This window comes from Petaurus breviceps, unplaced genomic scaffold (assembly GCF_028583685.1).
Source record: "Petaurus breviceps papuanus isolate PSGF00001 unplaced genomic scaffold, PetGlider_PUasm1.0 38, whole genome shotgun sequence".
Lineage (NCBI taxonomy): Eukaryota > Metazoa > Chordata > Mammalia > Diprotodontia > Petauridae > Petaurus > Petaurus breviceps.
This window is the reverse complement of record NW_027186304.1, coordinates 12,131,648-12,154,121: the sequence shown is the minus strand read 5'-3', so window position 1 is coordinate 12,154,121 and position 22,474 is coordinate 12,131,648.

Sequence of the window (22,474 nt, the reverse complement as noted above, 5' to 3'; positions counted from 1 at the left end):
TTTTATATTTCTTCTACTCAGACCAATTATTATTAGAAAATAATGGCTTTCCTTCATTGAAATAAGACCAGGCAAAACATGACAGTAACATATGCTCAGTAATACAGAAAGAGTTTGAGACAGGAGATATGTATCTAGAAATAACTTGGAAGGCAGATTCAACATATATAAATGAGAAAAAAGCCATCAAAAAACTAAATCAGCACTAATAAATGGAAACTCATGCCTAATAACTGCATCCCAGAACTAGATGGGTAAGATAGCTAAAGAATGGATTGAAATGATTTTATTCCTACGAAAAAGAGAGAGAGAGACAGAGACAAAGACAGACACAGACAGACAGGTCGTCCACAAATTAAGAAAGACATTTTAAAAAAGTAAATAGACAAAACAGCATAGATAGTAGGGTTCATTTATGGATAGTAGTTTTTTTTTTCCATAAAGAACAACTCACTTCACACTGGAGAGTAGTCAAATGCAGGTAAAATAAGTAATTTTAAAATGTAATTAATCTTTTTCAAAACAGAGTATAGAATAAACAAAAGTAAAACTAATTTTAATATTTCAAGTATTTACATCATTGTAGTGAAAACTGAAGCCCATGGAGAATCACCAATAGGAACAGGTAATATTAGTACATGTATACACCTCTTTAAGATATGTTGTATGTTCCCGATTACTGAAGTGAATTTGGAGGTAAGTAGGAGTAATCCAAGTGTATTCTCTAGAAGAGGGTCAGATGCTTAAAGATGACAATCCCTTAGGTGATGTTACTAGAAATCGAACATATGTTCAGGAAAATTTCTGATATTAATTAAACTGTGTGTATCTACCTTAAGAGTGTATAATTTAAGTCAGATATACTTGTAACTAGTAATTAAGTAAATATAGAATTCCTGATTTCTTCCAGAAGTCTCACTTGTAAAGGGGGGGGGAAGTAAATAAGTAAATGAATTCAATTTGTTTATTAGATCGATTTTGATGCCCTGTTCTTCAGGATCAGTCATCAGGTCACGTAGTTTGATGCTGAACCTTAAATCCTATCATTTACATGTTTATGTCTTCCTTTGCTCTTCACATGAAAACTATTAGGACATTAAGAATGTATGATTTAATACTTCTATATCTATCTCCTCAATGAATTATGTCCCCTGAAATTCCTCTTCTCTCCCCAATCCATTATACTTAACAATCTATCCATTAATATTATTTTGACTTTTATTTATATAACCTATGAATTCCGATCCAAAATATTTCAATATTAGCATGACAAAACTAGAAAAACACTTAAGGAGATAGTTCATTTTATCCCTTCTTCCCCTACCTCTAAAAATCATCTAAAACATTCAAGAAATATAATTATCTAGTAAAAATCTTCTGGGAAGCATATCCATGACCTCTTTCTTTTTAAAGAAATATTTATTTAGCATTTTATTTTTCCCCATTTATATCCAAAAACAGCTTTTTTTTTTCTGTTTTGTATATTTTTTCACAGTTGTTCCTGTTTTATTCATTCAAGATAGATGCTTTACATATTCAATCAAAACTTTTTGTTACATACTTTTTATGTCTTTTTGCATCAATAAATCTCCTGAAAAAAACAAGAAACAAATCTTTCTTAACTGGGTTGTACAATGCCTAGAATGGCATGCTCAAATAAGCAAGTAGAAGAGCTTTCAATGAGGATGAAAAGGGAGGTGGGAGGTTCTAGGCAAAAGCTCTGAAAATATAAATGAGACATAGAGACTACTTTCTTCTCCTTTACCTGAACACTGTCCAGCAGGTATAAGGCATAATGGTGGAAGATACTGCGGCAAAAGCTTACTATTATGTGTCCCTCTAATCTAGAGGCATGTGCAATGAGCATTCCATTTGTAACATTTCCTCAATAAATTATAAACAGTCTGTATAAAAATGGAGTCGAGGATCCTCTTTAAAGATGTCAGTCAGGCAGAGGGTCTCCTAAGCAAAGAGGTCCCCAAGACCACCCAAATATCTCCAAGGATTCTGAGAATGGAGCAGCCTGGGAGCCCCAATATATTTGAGGGATGAAAAGGCACAAAAGTGAGAACAATGAGGCAACATTCATAAAAGATTTCACTTTGGAATGATTCCCTGAAATGTGGGCCTCTCTTGTAAGCTTTGGCTTATAAAATCCCAGTGTCTCCAGGAAGTCCATCATCATAGAGGCATCAGAGATGATGACACACTAGGTAATATCAAAGACTGGTCTCAGATGCATTTCACACATGGCTTATATGCCATCCAAACAGCAGTACCCACCTATATACTTCATTTTAAAACCCCTAGACAGTCTTGGGCAAAAATGAGCAACAGAAATGGGCTAAGGCTTGATGGCAAGGTCCAGGAGTGTACATCTTCAGGTTATGCTGTACTCCACAGACCAAGTTCAGGAAAATCACTCACTTCTCTGTCTTCACTGAAGGGTTTCCCACCTTGAGTGAATGTCCACTTGCACCTCAGTCTGACAGGCTCTTTGTGTGGAGTTGTAAGCAGGAGAACTTGAGAGATCACAGCAGTGCCTGCAGTGGATTAAATGCAGGGAGCTTAGAACTGGAGGCTGGTTGTAGTTTCACTCTCATAGCCTTTGGCGAAGCAACCTGAAACACAATGTCCCAGACAGTTTGTGATGCTGTACTCAGTATAGAGAGCAAAAGTACTTGGACCTCTGGGAAACCTGGGGCACCAGCCTGGGAAAAATGGAGCAAGACTTTGAAACCATTTTGATTATACATGGTGATGGGAGGCAGGTCACTGGACTTAATTGTTTCTAATGGAACAAAAACTTGAGCTAAATATTTAGTCTGGGGTGTTGAAGGAGGAGGGGTGTCTCCTGGTCTTGTCTCCCCAGATTGTTCTGGGAAGGAATTGGCACCCACTGGTGAATTTTTGGAGAGTGTTTTCTGATGAAGGAAATTCAATTTGCTTGATAGGTTAGGGATTAGAGAACTCTGGGCAGCAGACAAGCCCGGTAACCATTTCTTCTCCTTAGAGATTCCTTGGGAGCCATTTGTCTGGTCAGCCCTGCCAGGCAAGGGCTTCTTGGCCACTGTACTGGAGGAGAAATTTCCATTATCTAGGTAACCATTCTCTGGGGCAACCTGAAGAACATCAAAGTCTGAGGATGTCTTGCATGTGACTGGGGCATCACTGAGACATAAAGTAGCCAGCTCTTTCTCCAGAAGACAAGATAATGTAAGCTCATGTTGCTCAGAAGGGACTCCACATCCAGAGTCCAGTTCAAAAAAGTCAATCAGGGAGTAACTTTTGATGCTGCCTTTGCAAAAACAACTTTTATATTCATTTTTTAAAACTTTGAATTCTGAATTCTCTGCCTTCTTCCCAACCCATTCCTATCCCGCATTGAGAAGGCAAGTTATTCAATATAGTTTTTACACATGTAGTCAAGCAAAACGTTTTCATAATAGTCATGTTGTGACAGAAAATATAGACCACCCAAAAAACCCTCAAGAAAAATAAAGAAAATTAAAAAGTATGCTTTTAATCTGTATTCAGACACCAAAAGGGATTGATAGCCTTTTTTCATCATAGGTACTTCAGAGTTGTCCTGGATCACTGTATTGCTGAGAATAGCTAAGTCACTCCCAGCTGATCCACTTATAATACTGCTGCTGCTTTGTACACAGTGCGTTTCACTTTGCTCCAGCAAATCTTTTCCAGGTCTTTTTAAGAGTATCCTGCTCATCATTTCTTTCTTTCTTTTTTTTTTTTGCAACTTGGATCACATATTTTATTTTGCAATCTATAAATTTAGCAACAAAATAGTCTGTTATTCAAACTTTTAGTTTTATTGGAAATAAAACATAGAAGTGCATTTTCTAGGTGGTGCAATTTAAAAAGACAAAGTTTTTAGGAAATTGTAAAGAAATGCAACTGACATGATCAATAAACATCTATTAAACTCTTGCTATATAGAGAACATGATACATTTTGACACATGAAAGCAGTTGAGGCAAAGCTTTGTCATAAACAAAATCTAGATGCAGAAAGAAAATTTGTTGTCTTATAAAAATATATCCATTTTTCTTCATTTTGTACCAGCACTTTCACTAAGGAAATGGATATATTATCTGTGGTATTTTTCCATACTCATCATTTCTTATAGCATAATAGTATGGTATCATAATCACAAACAACAGATTGTTCAGTCATTCTCCAGTTGATGAGCATCGCCTCAATTTCTAATTCTTTGCCCTAGAGAAGAGCTGTTACAGATATTTTTGTACATAAAGGTCCTTAACCTTTTTTATTAAATCACTTTTGGGACACAGACCTCATAGGGGTATTGCTTGATTTTGTCAAAGGGTCAAAGGGTATGCATGATTTTGTAATCCTTTGGGCACATTTCCAAATTGTTCTGCGTAACAGTTTTTTTGAAAGGGGAAAATATGGTCATTCAATGAAATACAGGACTTTCAAGATTCTTGATGAAAAAAACAGTTATAAACAGAAAATTTGACTTTCTTTTATATATATATATTTCTAATCACTTCAACTACTGAGAAAAGTTTCATAAGTTACAATTATTGTTTTTCCATGTAGGAATGTTAACAGTTTAACTTTGATAAGTTCCTTATGATTTCTTTTCCCTGTTTACCTTCTCATGCCTCTTGTATCTGAATGTCAAATTTTCTATTCAACTCTGTTTTTTTCAGCAAGAATGCTTGAAAGTCCTCTTTTCAACTGAATGACCATATTTTCCCCTGAAACATGCTACTCAGTTTTGCTGGGTAGGTGACTCTTGGTTTTAATCCCAGCTCCTTGACATCCGAAATATCTTATTCTAAGCCCTTTGATTCCTCAGTGTAGAAGGTGCCAGATCCTGGGTTATCCTGATTGTGTTTCCACAATACTCAAATTGTTTCTTCCTGGCTGCTTGTAATATTATCTTCTTAATCTGGGAATTCTGGAACCTGGCTATAATGTTCCTAGGAGTTTTCTTTTTGGGATCTTTTTCAGGAAGTGATAGGTGGATTCTTTCAACCTCTATTTTTCCCTCTGGTACTGAAACATCAGGGCAGTTTTCTTTGAGAACTTCCTGGAGGATGATTTCTAGCTTCTTACTTTGGTCATGGCTTTCAGGTAGTCCAATAATTTTTAAATTATCTCTCCTGGTTCTATTTTCCAGGTCAGTGGTTTTTCCCATGAGATATTTCACATTGCCTTCTTTTCTTTCATTTGTTTGGATGTGTTTAACAGCATCTTGATTTCTCATAAAGTCATTAGCTTCCATTTGCTCCATTCTAATTCTGAAGCAATAATTCTCCTCATTGAGCTTTTGAGAGTCTTTTTTCCATCTGGCAAATTCAGACTTTTAAGGCATTCTTCTCCTCATTGCCTTTTTGAGCCTCCTTTGCCATTTGAGTCAGTCTGTTTTTTAAGGTATTATTTTCCTCAGTCAGGCTGTTGACTCTCATTTCATAATTTTCTTGCATTGTTCTCATTTCTCTTCCGAATTTTTCCCCCACTTCTCTTATCTGCTTCTTAAGGTCCTCTATGGCCTGTAACCAGCCTGTATTTTCCTTTGAAGCTTTTGGTGCAGGAGTTCTGACTTCACTGTTTTCCTCCTGTTCCATGCTTTGCTCCTTTTTGTCCCCAAAATAGGAATCTAATGTTGGAATCTTCTGTCTGCTTTGTTTCCTTTGCCTGCTCATTTTGCCACTCAATTACTTGACTTTTGGGCTTTTTGCCACAGTAGGACTCTGCCACCAGACAGGGGAGCTTTCGTCCCAAACGCTGGGGTTTTCTCAGCTGCCGGAGGTATTAGATGGGTGCCCTCTCTGAGGTCTCCACATGCTCTGGCAAGCTGGACACACACTCCAGGACCTCCACCCTAGATTGCAATCCAGATCCAAGTAGGTCAAAGCAAGAGCGATTTCCCCTCAGACTGGTGCTTGGTCCCCCTACACTCTGCAGACCAGGAGCTGAAGCCACCATGAGGTGCTGGCTGGCTGTGCTGAGTATCAGCGGCTTCTCACCCCGGGGGCAAAAGCCATGCACTCCCACTTACTGGGTCCCAAAGTCCAGACTGCACTGACCTCTCACTTTGTCCTTTGCATATGTGTGTTGATAAATCTGGAAACGGCCACAGCTGCTGCTGATCTGGAGTCCCTCTGGCCAGCAGCTGGTCAGGCCCACCCTAGGGCTAAAGCCTTGGAGTAGGGCTGGGCTCGGCTCCCAGAGTGCTGTGCTGGCAGATTCCTGCCAGCCTTCTGGGCTATCCTCAGCGGGAGGTTAGCTTCCCTGTGTTATTTTGTGGTTTCTGCAACTCCAAAGTTTGTTTAGAGTCCCCTTTTTACATGGATTGGGGAGGGTGGAAACCAGAGCCGTGGGAAGGTTGTGCTTCTACTCTGCCATCTTGGCTCCATCCCCCAGAAAATTTGACTTTCAAATACAAAAATCAAGAGAAGCATGAGAAAGTAAACAGGAAAAAGAAATCATAAGGAACTTATTAAAGTTCAACAATCTACACTCCTACATGGAAACATGATAATTATAACTCATGAGATTTTTCACGGTATGAGGATAGTCAAAGGGAATATATATGTTTATATGTGTGTGTACATGCATATATGTATGTATAGGAGGGTTTATGTATATATAAATACATATGTGATTGTATATATGTGTGTACATGTACACATAGAAAGGATACAATCAATTGAATAGAAAGGAATGATATCTAAAAAATACAATTAAGAGGTGAAAGAGGAGTATAATGAGAGAAGGACAAAGGGAGAGATAGAATGGGGAAAATTATTTCATATAAAAGAGGCAAGAGCAAGCTGTTACAATGGAGGGGAAGAGCAGGAAGGTGAAAGGGAATGGGGCAACCTGGCTCTCATTGGATTTGGCTAAAGGAGAATAACATACACATTCATTTGCATATCTTTCCCTACAGGAAATTAGGGATAAGGGGAAAAGAGAGGGAATGATAGAATGGGGGGGGGGCAGATTTGAAGAAAAGGGTAGTTAGAAGCACATACTCTTGAAAAGGGACATGGTCAAAGTAGAAAATTGAATATGTGGGGGTGGGATAGGATGGAGGAAAATATAGTATTTCACAATATAACTACTACTGAAATGTTTTGCATAACTACAGATGTACAACTTTTATTGAATTGCTTATCTTCCCAGTGGGGGTAGGCAAGAAGGGAAGAAGAGAAAAAATCTTGAAATCAAAGTTTTAAAAACAAATGTTAAAAAAAAATGTTTTTTAGGGGCGGTTAGGTGGTACAGTGAAAGAGCATCAGCCCTGGAATCAGGAGAACCTTAGTTCAAATGTGGCCTCAGACATTTGACACAGTTACTAGCTGTGTGACTCTGGGCAAGTCACATCACCCCAATTGCCCTCCAAAAACAAAAACAAAAACAAAAAATGTCTTTTACATGCAAATGGGAAGTAAGATGTACAGGCACTGGGGTATAGAAATCCATCTTTCCCTACTAGAAAGTTAGAGGGGGTATGAGGAAGGATATAAGAGAGCAGATTGGGGGAAGGGGTATTCTATAGGCTTGCTATCTTGGGGTGCTGGTAGGGAAAAGACAGGGAAAATTTTTGTAACTCAGTCTTGTGGAAATTAATGTTGAAAACTAAAAATAAACATAGAGAATAAACAAAAAAGAGTAGATACTGAGCAACTACTAATTTGATAGAAAAAGAGATCAAACTGGTTAACAAATAGGACAAAGCCTCCTGAAGTAACTCTTTGTAGACAGAAGTCTTTTCAACACTATTTAGTTTTCATACTAAATTAGGAAAGTGTCTTTCTAAAAATACTTTATTAACATCTGATTTACATCATTCATTTTTGCCAGATTTTGAGTTACAAATTTTCTCACTGTTTTTCCCCTACCCACCACCCCAAAATAGCAGTCCCACAGGATATCCCCTCCTCCAATCTGCTCTCTCCCATATTTCCTCCCATACCCCTTTCAACTTTTCAAGTTGATCTCTATGCCCCAGTGTCTGTTTATCTTATTTCCCAATTACATGTAAAATAGTATTAATAATAGTATATATGTATTTGAATATTTGATTTTAAAACTGAATTCCAGATTCATTCCCTTCCTCCCTTGTCACCCACCCTTACTGGGAAGATAAGCAGTTCAGTATAGGTTGTACATGTGTGGCTAATGCAAAACGATAACTTAGTAGATATATTGTAAAAGACTGACTATATTTCCCACCCTCCTATCCCACCTCCCACTTGTTCTATTCTCTACTTTGATCCTGTCCCTTTTCAAAAGTGGGTGCTCCCAACTTCCTACCCCCCTGCCTGCCCTCCCTTCCATCATCCTCCCATGCCCTCCCCCCCCCTACTCTCCTGGAGGGTGAGATACCCTATTTAGTGTGTATTTAATTCCCTCCGCAAGCCAAATTTAAAGGGAATAAGGTTGACCCATTCCCTTTTTCCTTCCTATCCTTCCCCTCCATTGTAACCATTTTCCCTTGCCTCTTCTATATGAGATGGTTTACCCCATTCTGTCTCTCCCCATCTCCTCTCATCATATTCCTCTCTCACCTCTTAATTTCACCTTTTAAGTATTAGCCCTTCCTGTTAAATTGGTCCTGTGCCCTCTATGTATATCTGTAAACATATATACACACATTCACATATATATTCATATGCCCATATACCCTCCAATATAGACATATATGTATTTCAATTCCTTTCAACTACTGAGAAAGTTTCATAAGTTACAATTACTGTTTTTACATATAGGAATGTTAATAGTTCAAATTTGATAAGTTCCTTAGGATTTCTTTTCCCTGTTTACCTTCTCATACTTCTCTTGCTTCTTGTATCTGAATGTCAAATTTTCTATGCAGCTCTACTTTTTTCAGCAAGAATGCTTGAAAGTCCTCTATTCCACTGAATTGCCATATTTTCCACTGAAACATGATACTCAGTTTTGCTGAGTAGGTGACTCTTGGTTTTAATCACAGCTCCTTTGACCTCCAGAATATCATATTCCAAGCCTTTCATTCCCTCAGTGTGGAAGCTGCCAGATCCCGGCTTATCCTGATTGTGATTCCACAGTATTAAAATTGTTTCTTCCTGGCTGCTTGTAGTATTCTCTCCTTGATCTGGGAATTTCGGAACCTGGATATAATATTCCTAGGGAATCTTTTCCAGGGGGTTATCGGTGGATTCTTTCAACCTCTATTTTGCCCTCTGGTTCTAAAATATCAGGGCAGTTTTCTTTGAGAACTTCCTAGAGGATGATTTCTAGGTTGTTACTTTGATCATGGCTTTCAGGTAGTCCAATAATTTTTAAGTTATTTCTTCTGGATCTATTTTCCAGGTAAGTGTTTTTCCCATGACATAATTCACATTGCCTTCTATTATTTCATTTGTTTGGATCTGTTTAACAGCATCTTGATTTCTCATAAAGTCATTAGCTTCCATTTGCTCCATTCTAATTCTGAAGCAATGATTGTCCTCATTGAGCTTTTGAGGTTCTTTTTCCATCTGGAAAATTTGGCTTTTTAAGGCATTCTTCTCCTCATTGCTTTTTGAGCCTCTTTTGCCATTTGAGTTAGTCTATTTTTTAAGGTATTATTTTCCTCAGTCAGATTGTTGACTCTCATTTTATAATTTTCTTGCATTGTTCTCATTTCTCTTCCCAATTTTTCCTCCACTTCTCTTATCTGCTTCTTAAAGTCTTTGTATTTTCCTTAGAAGCCTTTGGTGCAGGAGTTCTGACTTCACTGTCTTCCTCCTCTTCCATGCTTTGCTCCTTTTGGTCCCCAAAATAGGAGTCTAATGTTGGAATCTTCTGTCTGCTTTGTTTCCTTTGCCTGGTCATGTTGCCCCTCAGTCACTTGACCCCTGGGCTTTTTACTGCAGTAGGATTCTGCCACCAGACAGGGGAGCTTTCATCCCAAATGCTGACTTTTCTCAGGTGCTGGAGTTATTAGATGGGTGCCCTCTCTGAGGTCTCCACACACTCTGGCAAGCTGGACACATGCCCCAGGACTTCCACCCTAGACTGCAATCCAGATCCAAGAAGGTTAAAGCAATAGCTATTCCCCCTCAGACTGGTGCGTGGTACCCTTACACTCTGCAGGCCAGGAGCTGAAGCTGCCATGTGTTGCTGGCTGGCTGTGCCAGTGGCTCAGAGGCTTCTCGCCCTGGGGGCAAAAGCCATGCACTCCCACTTACTAGGTCTCAAAGTCAAGACTGCACTGATATCTCACTTTGTCCTTCACATGTATGTGTTGACAAATCTGGAAATGGCCACAGCTGCTGCTGATCTAAGGTCCCTCAGACCAGGGGCTGGTCAGGCCTGCCCTGGGGTTAAAGCCTTGGCGTGGGGCTGGTCTTGGCTCCCAGAGCCCTCCACTGGCTGATTACTGCTGGCCTGCCGGGCTGTCCTCAGCAGGAGGTTAACTTCTCTGTGTCATTTTGTGGATTCTGCAGCTCCAAAGTTTGTTTAGAGTCCCCTTTTACATGGGTTGGGGAAGGTGGAAGCCATAGGCCAGGGGAGGTCCTGCTTCTACTCCACCATCTAGACTACTTTCTAAGAGTGAAGTTTTTAAATAATTGAATGAAACATTAGAAGCTAGTAGATGAATCCATCAACAAACAGTTGTTAAGCACCTGCTACAGTCCCGGCACTGTGCTAAGCCCTGAGGGTACAAAAAGAGGCAAAATCAGTCCCTGCTCACAAGGAGCTCACTATCTGATAGGGGAGACAACATGCAGACACATCTAAATTAGGAAAGTATTTTAAGGGATATTTTTAAATAAAAAATCCCCATGTTTCTCAGAACTTCATGCTAAACTACAGTCATTAGTGAACGTTTCAACATTCATCTTTTTCACAAATAGGTTAAGTTTATTTGATCATTTTTCTTTCTTTTCCTTTGTCAACTGTAACTGATGTTTGTGGAAGAACACAGTAATTTAGTTCCTGTGGTCACAGGTTTTCACAGCACGGTTGATGTGAAATCTTACAAAGGCTAGAGCAGCTGGAAGCACCAAGGTTAAGACATAGAAAAGATAGACATGGAGAAGAAAAATGTCATGGCATGACAGGGGTTTGAGGTACCTTCTGATTCCCCATGTTCTCCTGAAGGTCTGATGTTGGATCATGACATAACAGCACCAGTATAGAGAAAAGAGGTTTCATTGCTATGGTGAACAACTAACTACAAAGCAGAATAGGCTCAGTGTTCCTCTTCTGAGGAGTTTTGGATTTTAGATATACAGGTTGCAACCTTTCTGCCATGATGTGCAAGTTGCTATAAAGATGCTTTTTTCTTTCGGAATTTGCACGGAGGGCTGTGCCTACATTCACCACCCAGGAGGCAATGGATAGGGATTAAAATATTCTTTTCCTGGGAGGGAGGGGGGAATGGGAAGTAATGAAAGGATTTGCCTGGGACTGCAAGTGTTGGGAGTCAGTCCATCAGTCAACTAATTTTTATGTTAGAGGCTTAACAATTTTTATTGTGTTAAGGACTGTGAAAACAAAAAAGGGGGAAATAGTCCATACTCTCAAGGACCCCATAATCTAATGGGAAAGGCGACATGCAAATGTAACTTTGGCTTATGTATATCAAGCAGATTTATACTATATACTTCACATTAATAGTAACTTTTTACCGGTTGTGAAATGGCTCATGTCCCTAGTTGGAGAGCAAACCTTTACAGCAATGGGTTGGGGATGGATCCCCTAGCCCTCAGCTACAAAAGGTACCAGTCTCCTGTGTTCCTCCCACTGTTCCCTCATGCAAGGCAAACAAAAGCATAACTGGCAACCTAAGTACAGGTTCTGTGACAGGCATTTGTAAGAAATCATATCAAATCAGGCAAACATACTCTTTAGTGGAATAACATTTAAAAACACAAGTAAAAATAATGTTGAAGTAGGGTAGGGAAAAAGTTATGAAATAGAAGATTTTACATTTGATCAAGGAGATAATAGGGAACCATCAGCACTGATTGATTAGGGCGGTGATATTGTCAGACCTGAAATTTAGGAAGACCAGTTTGAGAGCTGAATGGAGGGTGAACTGGAGTGAGGAGACAGTGGGGGAAGGAACACTAATCAATTGACTATTGCAATAGTCTAATCATGAGGTGTTGAGGACCTGGACCAGGATGGTGGCAGAAGACAGATGGGGCATATAGAAAAGCTGTTCCAAAGGTAGAAACCATAGGATTTGACTATTGATAGAATAAGGGAATGAGATTAGGTGAGAATTTTTTCCATCTAAGTTTTTAATCTGGGTGATTGGGATACTGTTGGTTCCCTTAACACTAATAGGGAAGTTAAGAGGAGGGGAAGGCTTGTGGAGGAAAGATGAGATCAGTAGTGAACATGTTGAGTATGAGATATCTATGAGATATTCAGTTTAGGTTATCTAGAAGACAGTTAAAAATGTGATTCTGGAGGTTGGGAGAGAGATTAGGGCTATTCAAATAGATTTGAGAAACATGATAATTGAATATATGGGAACTGAGTGAAATACTATAGGGGCAGAATATAAGAAGGTCCAGGAAAAAGTCCTCTACTATCCATTGTTAAAGGGCAGCATTTGTTAATTTACCTTCGATATCACATATTCTTGATATCAGAACATGTTCTATTTTAATGAACTTTTCTTTTTTTTCACTATGATATTAGTAATTAAGTGCCTACTATCTATCAGGTACTATGCTTGGTGGTGGGACCACAATAGTAACAGCATGTATGTAAGGAGGACTTTATTATCCTTTTTAGAGTTCAGTTTCTCAAAATCCATGGCCATGACAATGTCTACCTCCCAGGTTTAGATAAGAGCTCCCAGAATAGCCCCAAGTATTCTAGATAATAGTTCCCAGAACCATAGTGACAGACAGTCCTACTGAGTTTATGTCATGAGATAAGGGATGACATAATGTAATATTTGCTACACTTGAGCAGAATGATGATATTGCTAAAGTTAACTGATGAGCTTAATATCTACCTTCTTTGTCTGTTGCCCTATAAATCAGATGGACACTGGCCAGTGAGTGGGGAAAAACCGTGGTGAACCTATAGGGGAATCTGTGCGAGTCTAAACCATCCCCCATTGAAGCTTGACGGGACTTGGGGTTCACACAAGCTATGCTTGTCCTGATTGTCACCATTGAGACATAGGGTTAGTTGTCTACCCCACTCTCACCAGGCCCTGTGAGAAGAGTGATAAGGGAATGCTTTAAGAGCTGCTTGTCCTACAACCCTCTGAGAAGACAATACTAGAATAATGTTGATTATTAACCCCTCTGAAGCTCTCTGCCTGTCTGAGCAGATCAAATGTGAACCTCTTAGGGGTTGGAGTCTGAATACTCCAGTACCTCCTGTGTACTATTTATGAAACACAGAAAAATAAACCTTTCCAGACAAGAGCTTTCATTATAACAGAGTGGAGGTGGGGGAACAACATGGTCATACAAAGGTATACACGCATATGTGTGTATGTATGTGTCTGTATGTGTATAACTAAAAAGTTGATATGAAGTAACCTTAGAGAAAGTAGAAAGTCAGAGCTAGAGGGATTATGACTGAAGGGGGAAATTCATTAGGTTGGAGTTTATAAATATTATATTGAATAAATTTCAAACATAATTGGATAGAGTCTTTTTGAACCTTTTACGACATTAAGTAGAAATAACACAGAACTTATGAAGAGTCACAGCCAAAAAAAGTCATAGATTCCAGATTTCTTCATCCCTTTTCTGCATCCCTTTTTTGTATTCTTATTGTAAGGATGAGGATAAAGTGGGTTTAACTTCAGAATGTAAGGCTAAGGGTGTTTTTATCACTGTCCTTCCTCGAAATGTTTCAGAATTTCTGCTGTCAAATCTCAAGTTAATTTACTTGGAAGTGACACTAACTGTCAGAGGCTGGTTGGGAAAGTATTTATTCACCTGAACCTAGATATCAAGTGGACCAGAGGGAATTCATTTTGAGGGCCAAAATGTGACTGGAAAAGAGGTATTGACCTGAAAGGCCCTTTACTCTGCTATCTAGGAATAGTTATGGACTGGACTAATGAAACAAATTTGTGATAATTCATGCTACAGAAAGTTCCACAAAATGATAATAAAATGTCACCTAAACAAGGAGCCCTGGTAGCCAAATACAGCTCCAATATATGGCAGACACTCAATGGAAAAGATGAAGGACAGCAGCAAATCACAAAAACTTCAATGAAGAAAGAGAAACGACAACTTCAGGCGATCAAAAAGAATATCATGGGGAGAGAGGGAGTGAGTGGCTGTTGGAAGATAGGGCCATTAGAGAGATATTAAAGTCAAAACATTCCCAGAAGAGTAAGAGTTGTCTTGGGTGATACTTTCTTTTACACAACTGGCATGAATTATTGCATCTATTGATGCATAGAAATGCAGATTTTCCTAACAACTTGTAATTAAGTGGACCCAGGTGGCCCCAGCTTAGGTTTTAAGTTCTATTAAACAATATTCCCCTTCATGCAATCTTTGATTCAACAAAATGTTAGTCTTGCTGGTCCTCACACACATTGAATTTTGTTTCTTTGTGTATTTCAATAGGCTATCTTCTCTAGCTGGAATACTCTCCTTATCTCCATTTCTCAGAATCACTTGTTCCCCTCAAACTCAACTCAAAGCTCCACCTCCTCCAGGAGACTCTTTCTGATTTTTTTGTACATATTGAGAGGTATATATGTAATCTCCACTCAAAGAATATTAGATGCATAAGGACAGTTAATTTTGTATTCCAAGGATCCAGAAAATGACAGATGTGTAATATATACATGTTTAATCATAATAATAACAATTATGCATCATCTTCCTTTATAGTTTTCTGGGGTTTTAGGAGAAGATGCATTCAATGGAGTTCTGGGTTACATTCACTTAACTATGGCTGGCAAAAAACCACAACAACAATCCAAATTGAAAATGGCGGATAGAAACTTATGCTGCATTATGTCATCTGCACATTTTCATATCCCTTTTTGTGACACTTAATAACCAATGAAATATATTCACACCTGTCCAACTTACAAGACAATATTTTAATTCCTTTCCATTCAATTTCTTGGCTGATGAATCTATTCATCTCCTTTCAGTTTTTGAATTGCAAGAGGAAAAGAAACAGCACTGTAAATTTGACATTGAGGGTTCGTACAGAAAACTTCAACTTGGAGAACTTAACAGAAACAAAAAACAGAGCAATAGCAAAAAAAAGTTAAGGTGTCAGCATCCTTTTGTTAAATTTAGCACAAGCAACCTTGGGGTAACAAGTAAGGATTATTGCCTGTCAGAGGAAAACTATATTAAATAGTGTGCTCTTGGTTATAAATTGGAATTGAAGTTGGCACAGAAAAGTGAAAGTAGAAGAATCATTTTATACCCTGAATTCTAAGGGGCAGTTCAAGCTCCTGTGATGAACAAATAAAAGAGAGAAGGAAGCAATGGATTTGGTCCTCAGAAGTGTATGCTCAGAAAGATCTGGTGTTTAATGATTCAATTATCAGAAGGGCTTTGGAAATCAGGTCACAAAAGAAGACGAGTGAAATTGGGAATAAGGATGCATAAAATAAAAAGTTTTGAAAGATATTAAAAGGGAATAGTGAGGTTTTGTTTTCTGGGCTCCAGCTAGGTTTTTCTGATTCTAGACAGGCATAGTGGAGCTACATCAAAGATCAGTTTGAAAATTGCCCAGTGGTTACAGAAGATGAGTTTAAGGGTTATTGGTAATCACTGGTTTTTTATTTTATTTTTCTGAAATGGATGAGGGATGTCTGTCAATTACCATTGATTCATTGAGAAGCCATTTAATAAGCACCTACTACATGTCTGACATACTCTTAGGTGCTAGACATAAAAATGAAAAAGTCCCTGAACTCACAGGAGTTAGAAATCTATGGAGAAAAAAATAGCATATATAACCAATAAGTAAAAATTGAAAATATATTTTGAAATGCAAAATAATTTTTGGGAGATGGACACTAAAATCTGTGGAGATCATACCACATCTTATATGGAATGTAGCATTTGAACCAAATGTTGAAGGAAGGTAGAGATTCTAAAAGGCATAGAGACATATCCAAGACATGGGGATAGTCTCATGAATGTGGAGGCACCTGATCTGACAGCAAGCATATTATAGTTGTTGCAATGCTGACCTTGCATAGGGAAGATTTGGGTTCAAATCCTGCCACAGACATTTAGTAGCAAGGTAGCCATGGGCAAGCCACTTAACTTTTCCTGGACTTAGTACCTTATCTGTTCAATGAATGACTTGTACTTGATGGCATTCAACATCCCTTCCACCTCTAAATCCATCATCTTATGAACTGATATGAAACCTCAAAGAAAACAAGAAATTTCAACATACAAAGCTGGACAACTTTGTTACAGAAGAGGGTAAGTATGCAAATAGAAAAAGAGCCTAACAAGGTAACAGAATAGTGAAAAAAACTGGTTAGACTTTAAGAGGTATATCATGACATAAGACTGGAAAGGTAGATTGGAGCCACTACATGGAGATCTTGAATGACATAAAATGACGTTTTTATTTTGTCCTGGAGGTAATAGAGAAGCACAGAAGACTTTTGAACACTACCTTAAATTAACATGTTTACAATTGTGTTTAACAATCATTGGAAAGACATAAAACTTTAATATTATTATTATTGCTACTATTCCTACAATCTCTAAACAGAAAAGATAGATAAGTCAAAAATGGGTAAAAGCTAATAGGGTATTGATTTTCAAAAAAAGGAAATAAAATGTGAAGATAAATACATGCTCCTCATTCTTTAATTTTTCTGCTCATATCTTGCCTTGAAAACATAGAATGAAGTGATAGACAATAAACTATGCTTAGATGCAGCAAACCATGTACATGTAGTTACCATCTTTTGGGTATCCCACCATTCGTTTATGACTTTGGCAATTTCATTGTTAAAAGAATTTGAAAAATTCTGGGACATGGTGCATATCAATTATAGTAAATCTCTTTAACTGCAAGGCAGCTCTGATACCTTTAAAGACTATTGTGTACTTTGTACTATTGTACAATTTCCCTAACATTATTTCATTCTCATACATAAAAGTTAGAAACATTGGAAGGTACTACAGAATCTAAACTATTTCCTGTGGCACGAGTTTATCATAAAAAGGAAAACAGTGGGAAATTTAAAAATTCATAATTACCCTAAGAGATAAGTCCTAATATTTCATTAAAACCAAGCAAACATTTTTTATTCAATGCCTAGTATATACCACACTCTAAATGAGATGCTGGGAGTAAATAGAAAAAAATGGAAATATCTCCTGTCTTGAAGGTGCATACATTGTACTGCAGAAAGCAACTCATTCACAAATAATCAGTCCAAAATGCACAAATTAAATACACAATAATTAAATAAGATCATTAACTTTTGGGATTAGGGTAATCAGGAGTACCCTCATGGATGACAAGACCAGAACTGAGCCTGGAATGATGCTAAGGATTGCAAAAGTCAAAAGGAGCATAGATTGACAAGATTAACTACTGCTTTCACAATATTATTCTGGCACTTTAGCTTAGTTCTCAAACTTATTATCATACCTTCACTATTAATATTTCAAATTCCCACTTTGAATGCCATTTAAAAAATCTGTAATGAAAATCATTGAAGTAGAGGCTCATGCTTTTAACATCAAGGTTTATCCAGTCATACTATCCATCAGTGGAACATGGGATACCATAATCAGTGAAGAAGTGAAGTGGAAGGCCATCCAAAGGGAGTTAAGTGATGGATGTAAGTTAGCTGAAGTATAACATCTGTAAAATATTTTAGAAAATAAAAAGAATAAAAGATACCATCAGAAAGGCAGGCATGACAAGAAAGGGAAATAGTTTGTTGAGACAGAAAGACAAAAATATAAATAATGTTGAAACATGTTGAAAGATCTATGAAGAATGTAGAGGAAGATATAGACAATAGTTACAGGAGGTGAAAAGAAAGTACTCACAATGATGGGAATGTAGATCTATCGAAAAGTTAATGTATGCAAGTCCACTGAAGTCCCCACTATCATGGCAACCCTAGCACAAGTACTATTGCCATTAAATTGTATTTCTGATAGTCATATCCAATGTTTCCAGATTATATGTCTAAAAGTAAAAAAATGCATTAGGAAACTTTAATCACTCACACATTTTAAAAAATAAGGTACTCAGGTATATTATTTGTAGTGGATACATTTCTATTTAAAATCATTATATTCTATTGTATTATATATTTGAATGAAAAGCAAATGAGTCTGAACAGTTCCCTAATCATAGGCCAGCTATTAATTTATGAAACAATGATGAACTCATTATAATTCTTTCAATAATGCTCTTCTAAGTAATAGGTAGGTTGCTGCATTTGCTTTTGGACTCACAATATGAACAAAGTTCATTAACCCCAGAAGCTGATCATCTTACATACTTTTTTTTCTTCAAATTACCTTATTTTCATCTATCTATGCACATGCTTTATTAACTTGGTAGAATGTAAGCAACTTGAGGAGAAAGATTAGAAATGTTGTGGATTGGTCATGTAGTGGAAATCAACAGTAAAAGATAGGCTAACTCATTTTTCTCCCAAATAAATGAAGACAAGCAGTGGAAGGATACCAACATGTTGAGTATTTTTTGATTCTTTGATCTATTTTTTAGACTGCATGGAAAATAATCTCATTGGACAAGTACTTTATATTCTGTACTTGTAAAATCAATAACATGCTAAAGATATTGATGAATCCAGTGAATCCATCCACTTTTGTGATGAATAAGTAGACAGTATATACAGATATAAACACACATATGTGTATATGTATATACATGCATACAGATTGAATTTTCATATGTAGCAAACTTTGTATTAGAAAAATAACAAACTTTTTTTTTTACCATTTAAACACTTCTGCTTGTATCTGAGTCTTATAGCTCACTAAATGTATTACAAAAAAATAAAAAGGGAAAATTAATCATCCTGGCCTTATTGTGTCTATAATTTTAATTTTCCTTACTGTTTGCCTGCACTTGAAGCTCAGTAAATTTATAAAGGAAAGAATAATTGGATCATTATGACATAAATAACTGATGTAAAGAACAATCTTTTAAATTATTCATAATGTATCATCCTTATATTGTCAGATGTAAATTAGTAGTTCTGTTTAATTACAGTATTAAGTCTATATATACACATAGGACAGGTTAAACTGAACAACCTTTACTGAAGCCTAAAATAAAATTATCATTTTAAACTTTGTGTATTTCCCAAGGTTTGCTACTCTTATCTAATAATCCACATTAACTTTGTGAATTATTAGCAGGGTAGCCCATCTGTTGAATCTCTGCCCCCATTTCCAGAAGTTCTGAAGGCCATTCTGAGAGGGGACCTGGTAAACTGGGTTACTGAGACACAGTCTAAGACATTAATAGACAAATGAGGGTTCTCTAGTTATTGAAGTTTCAGTCTTTCCAGAAATCTAATGCAAAAATATCTAGTAGTTGCCTTTAAGTTAGGGCTGGAAGTGAACAAATTGGAAGAGTAAGGTTGTGACATGGGTGTAAGAATTCATGTGCAAAACACAATGAAGCGAACCTGTTCAAGTAAAGTTATTGTTCTTTCCTATCCAGTTTCAGCCTTTCTGAGTTTACTCTCTCATTTCTCACTGACACTGAAAGACTCCTTTCTCATTCTTAGCATAACTCTAAGTGTTTATGACTTTTATTTCTGTTTCTCACAAGCCCATATCTGGAGATTTCCTCAATAGTGATCAATCAGATGACATTGATTATCCTTTATAAAAGAGCATTAGTAAGAAGGTATAGTAAGAATATTAGCTATAAAACATCACCCATACTGATAGCTTACTTCTCATCTGCACATAGTCCCTGAAAAATGAAGCTCAAACTTATTAGTATAAAATAAAGTAACATATAGAAAACATGTAGAACTGCTTGGGAATCCTTGCTATGGAAATCTTTACCTCTCTTCACAAAGTCCCTACTAAGTTAATTTCATTGTGAAGCATTGCCAAGGAATAAATCACAACTGTGAAAATCTAGGCTGATTCCTAACAGGTATGTGTGTGTGTGTATATATATATATATATATATTTAATGTATCTAATTAATTTAATTAATCTAAATTGATCAGGCAATCAACTGCTGGATCAAGGAGATCACTTGGGTCCTATACTGGCTTAGTCATTGGACTTGGCTAATGCTGCTAGCAGTTCTAGTTGCCAGTGAAACCTCTGAGAAATTTGATGGATGTCTCAGTCTCATTGGTCACTAGTGCATATTCTTACTAGAATACTTGTTTGTCTAAAATTAGGAAATAATGATTATAAAAGAAATGAATGTTACATATATGTAAGTATGGCCACATAGGCAGGGTATAGGAAAATTACTGCCATTCTCCCTACCAAAAAGCTCAAAGTAATTCTTCACTCATTAGCTTCCCTGAAGGAAAGATGCAAAAAAATGACCAAGGTATGAAGCTTTCAATCATTTTGTATAAGAATGTAGTTCTAATTCTTTGGCCAACAAGGTAGGATTACTTGTTACCTCATAGCATAAGCCTTCTAGTGAAGCACTGTCAGAATTAGAGGGACCACACTTCTATGTCTTGCACTAGAATCAGTTGTTCAACAAGCATTTCATAAGCACCTACTTTGTATCAGGCACTGTGCTAAATGCTAGAGACATAAACAGAAGCAAATATCTAACTTCTACCTTCAAGGAGTTCACAGTCTAATGGGAGAGAGAATATGAAAATAATTTGGGCACATACAAGACATAAAACATAAAGGCAATTAATCTAAGGATGAATACTCTAGCAGTGGGGGAACAGAAAGGCAGAAAAAATCCAAGATGTAAAAGATGGGATTTGAACTAAGTCTTGAAGGAAACCAGAGAAGCCAGGAGGCAGAGCTGAGGATAGACAGCATTTCAGGTAGGAAATAATGCATATGCTCAAAGGAACAGAACTTTATTAGTACTATACACACTTTCTAGCTTTATGATTCTGCTCAGATAAGTAACCAGTCAATACACATTTATTGTGTGTTCTCTGGGCCAGGTACTGTGGCGACTGCCAGCAATAAAAAGAAAGTAAAAGAAAAGATAACAGAATACTCTCCCTTCATTTAATTAACCCACATTCTAACAAAAGACACTGTATATAATAATTAAATATGTGTAAGAGTAGATTGGAGGCAATCTAAGGAGGTAGACACTCCAGGATGGAGATGGGGAAAGGTTTGCTGCAGAAGGCAGGATTTGAACTGAAGCTTAAAGAAAGCCAGGGAAAGTAAGAGGGAGAAAGGCACAACATTCTAAGCATGGAGTAAAGCTCAAGTAAAGACATATGGTTGATGAGGAACACTAAGCCAATATAACTAAATAGTAGAATACCTGGAAAGGAGTAAAGTATAAAAAGATTGGAAAGTTGGTTTTATGTGACAAGTAGAGGGCTTTATGTCAAAGGTTTTATGTGACAAGTAGAGGGCTTCATATTTGAAAGAGGAGGTAATGGAGAGCTCAGAATTAGATTGAGGCTCACATTACAAGAATTGTATCTATAAAGGTTACATAAAAACTATATATAAGCCTTTTAAAATGTAACATATAGAATCTATACATCTATATAACTATATCTATACCTAGAAATATAATTTTACCTATCCATATTTATAACTGTTGTCATACACACATAAACATACACTCATACATGCACATGTGTAAATATGAATGTGTGTTTGGATAGCTATATTCATATACACATATAGGATAGTTATATATAGCTATTTTCAGTGCTGAACCTAGAGTCAGGAAGATTCCTCTTCCTGAGTTCAAATTTGGCCGTAAATACCCACTAGAGGTGTGATCTGAAGCAACTTACTGAACTCAGTTTGCTTTTCTTTCTGTAAAATGAGATGGAGAAGCAAATGGCAAATCACTTCAATATTTTTGTGAAGAAAACCCCCCAAAATGTCATGAAGACTTAGGCACAACTGAAATGACTGACTAACAAGGCATATACACTTCAAAAACGTGTGTAATTTTACATATATACATACATAGAAATCATGCCTATATACATATATGTGTGTATGTGCACATGTGTTTATTTTATATATGTGTAAATATAGGTTATGTTTTCAATTTGCATATATGCACACACATCATATAGACACACATGCCTTTATGTATATGCATATGTGCATGTTCTTCATATGTGTTATATACATGTGGGTTGGATGGCATTACCTCCATGATGTCATGGTGTTCTTTGAGAATGAAGGACAAAGAACAACCTCTGTGAGTAGTAGTAGGAGCTGCCTTACTGGAACTGGCCAGTTGGGTAAGACATCTCCTCCCTCCCTCCCTCCCTCCCTTCCTTCCTCCCTCCCTTCTTTCC